This window comes from Sorghum bicolor, chromosome 5, assembly GCF_000003195.3.
Source record: "Sorghum bicolor cultivar BTx623 chromosome 5, Sorghum_bicolor_NCBIv3, whole genome shotgun sequence".
In the NCBI taxonomy this organism is placed as follows: Eukaryota; Viridiplantae; Streptophyta; class Magnoliopsida; order Poales; family Poaceae; genus Sorghum; species Sorghum bicolor.
Genome location: NC_012874.2, coordinates 13078478 through 13082362, shown reverse-complemented (window position 1 = coordinate 13082362; position 3885 = coordinate 13078478).

Below are 3885 nucleotides of genomic sequence, written 5' to 3'. Positions count from 1 at the left end.
ATTTGGTAACGCAATAAGGAAATGATCCGCAAGCGCACGGATATCGGTGAGCATTTCACCCGGGAGGTTATCCAGAGTTATCGTATTTATATTTTTACCACTGGGAGAAAGGGTGCATCTGACTAACCAAATCTATTGCTACTATCCCTTTAGGCTACAAAGAATGTCTCTCGATGTGAGTGATGTATAGAGAAGACTGCAACCGTAGTCTCGTTCTAACCTTGGTAAGGATGATCTACTGTTCTATTGGGGAGGCTCACGGAATCTAGACAACACAAAGGATGTTCGACCCGCACCTATAACCCTACCCGTCCTGCTAACGAGATGTGATCTACAAAGGTAACTCGGAAATGTCACGTTCCTCGCTACTACCACGGTCCAGCTAGTCAGGGGATATCTATGAGTACCCTAGCCTAAACACCACGTTTACGCTAACAAGTGATTACTCTAATACTCAACCGGAAGAGGATTAAAGTAAACTCATAAACCAAAGAACAATAAAACAAGAACTTACTAGTATTAGAAGTCGAATTACTGAAGAATCTTAGAAGCAAGCCTCGGGTTAGGAGACTTGATCCCGCAGGTACAACTCGGAGTAGATACCGACAGGCCGGCCTTCCTCCGATCCACACCTCCACTCTATCTCTCTCAATCTAGTAGAAACTAGAAGATCTATTTCTACTTTACATTGGTTGCTAAGCCTAAAAAGAAATATTATTTAGAGAAGAGGTTTTTCTTCGAGGGCACCCCTCAATCTCTATGATAATTTCTTGTCTTCTCCAGGGGCCAGAGGGGGTCTCCTTATATAGTCCTCCCCTTCTATGCGTTTTTGGGTCGATAGGCGAGGTGGTACTATGTTATTCTGGATCCAATAGGTCGGTGGAACGTCGTGTGCGAATAGAGTCCTGTTTGGACCCGACAGGTGGGCGGGCGCCCAGGTCCTCAGGGCGGGCGCCCTGGGCCTGGCCCCGTTTCGCCTCCGCTTCGGTCTCGTGGCTTCTGGAGTCTTCTAGATGGTAGAAAATTGCACGGTGGGTTGATATCTCTATGTAATCCCGACATGTGGGCCTTTCTTCCTTATTTCCTGATAACCCCCTGCAGAAATAGACAAACACCAAAACTCGTGGAATTCTGTCAGATAAAACCCTAAGTCTAGATGTTGATTTCATTTGGATCCTTTTCTTTGTTTATTTGATAATTAAATTTGATACTTAAGGACCGTCAACACTTATCATATTTATATGTGGCTAAGTTATGTTGATCAGATTAATTATCTTTGTCACCATTCATTACTTTATATATCCTTTATGTGACACTTATCCCTGTATGAAAGAGATAGATAAATGCTCTCAATTATACATGCAATGATAGATACTCAATTCTATATTCCATTCTATAATCAACATTGATGTTTAGCAATCCCTTCCCAGTGGTAAAAATATAAATAACGATACCTGGAATACTTCCTGGTTAAAATGCTACATCGGTATTAATCTATGCGCTTGCAGATCTTATTTGTTATTTATTTAGAAGAGCAATTGCATATTTCAATACCGCATCTTTTATGTCATGCTGGGTATGACAACTTGGCTTAAGTGGCATGAGGGATAGGTTTGGCATTTTTGGCGCCGTTATCAGAATTTGAGAACTAAGTCTACTTTTGGTAGTGACGTTAAGAATGCCCAACACTAGACATAACTGTTTAGACTTAAGATTTTGCTCTAAGCCTGAAACTTATGGGTAGCAAATGCTTGATCTAAGTCTAGGTAGTTGACGGATATGATATGAGAAGGTTTTGAGCTGCTATCAGTCTTGCTCCTAGAGATACTAGAGTTCTGGAGAATTTTGTTTTGAAAATCTTAAATTGCTACATGATGAGTTCCTTTATGGCGAGAGTTTAAAATTCCTACCACAGCCAAATACTCATGCTTACTAGATTAGGAAAGCCTCTCATTTATATATTTCAACCTATAAGCATTGAGGGTAGTTAAGTTGTGTAGACCCTAAGGAACTAGTCATACAGTTAAAGTCAATATTATGTGCTCTCCGTCCACTGATCTTAGCTACTTCTGTTCCCAAAAGTATGCAACCACTTATATCCACTACACATCCACTATGTGCTACTTCTGTTCCTAGAAGTACCACCCACATATACACACTACACTCTGTGTTGTTTCTATCTTGGAAACACTCACCTATGCTACTCCTACCCTAGGAGTATGCATTCACCCATCCACATTCCATATCCATTTAGAAAAAGATCTACTCCTACACTGGGAGAAGACACCCAAAAATATTCATTATGTCTTATTTTACTTATCCTATAAAGCTCCAATTATTTCAGTTGATAGTCTCTACTATTATCAGTGCATTAAAAGGGATGGCCGATCTCCAAAAATGAGAAAAGAGAAGAAAGAGGACAAAAGTCCCAATGCAAAAGAAAAGAAAGACAGCCAAGTCCTTATTTTTAGATTAGGGAGGTATGTTATCCCCAAGGAGCAATTGTAGAATTAGATATTCACCATCAGTCATCACCCCTCATTATTGCCATCATTCTTTTCATTCACTGCACTCACATGCACATATAACTTGATTGTATGATTAGTTTCTCTGGATCCATGGTTTAACTATGCAATACATGCAAGTAGGTTTGAATTGACTTTCCCACCTATGAGCTCCACATAAGCCAACTAGAAGTAGGGTGAGAGAGAGAAGGCAATTATGCCTTAGTGATATAAATACTTCATATTCTGAGAGAAGGCATATTAACTTGCTTTCAGAAGATCCAAAAATACCACATATGAGAGACTAGAAAGGGTCATACAAGGAATCTCTGAGTTTTATTTGAAAATCTTGAAAAACTCCAAAATAATAGTTGATCAAAAGAGCGAGTAGCATAGTGCTCGACTTAACTATTATGTCTTTCAACTACTCAAGACCTAAGTGATAGCTATAAGCTCCATGGTGAAAGGTAACATGGGTGAGTCTTGAGTTAGAATAGTTCACTCTAATTCATAGGAGAGTCCCTGTTTGAACGTGTACTTGTGAGGCATGAAAGTATTGTAGCAACTCCTGATCCATCACTAAGTCTATCTTTGCTCAGGGACAAGCAAATGGTAAGCTTGGGGGAGTTTGTTGATGGTAGATAAGTACTCTTTTTAATCGTCAACATAGCACGAGAAAGGATTAAAATCAGAATATCATCTAGCTATAGGGGTTATTGTTGACGGTCCTTAATGCTCACATTTAACCATCAACTAATCATGGAAAAGGTTCTAAATGGAACCAACACCTAGACTTAGGGTTCTATCTGACAGAATTCCATGAGTTTTGGTGTTTGTCTATTTCTGCAGGGGGTTATCAGGAAATACGGAAGAAAGGCCCACACGTCGGGTTTACATAGAGATATTAACTTGACGCGCAATTATCTACCATCTAGAAGAGTCCAGAAGCCACGGGAGCGAACGGGAGACGTGACGGGGCCGAGCACTGGGCGCCCGCCCTCCCCCTGGACCAATCAGGGTGAAGCTTGGGGATCATGCTCCACTGACCTAATACTTCAAGGAAAACCACACGATCAATGTCGGTTTGATTCGACGACCCAGATTCATCTGAAAAGACTATATAAGCAAGGCCCCCTGGCCCCTGGAGATCATACCTCTTCTACAGAATCAAAGTTAGGGTTTCAATTCTTCATCCAAGTAGAGAGGATCCCTCTAGTTCTTCTAGTTCTACCTCTAGTTCATCTAGATCTAGTTCTAGTTCATCTAGTTCTAGTTCTAGTTCCTCTAGTTCTAGTTAGTTCTAGTTGTAATCTAGAAAATAGGGAGAGAGAAGAGGAGAGCGGAGGAGGAGCCGGATCTGTCGGATCTTCCTCAACATTGT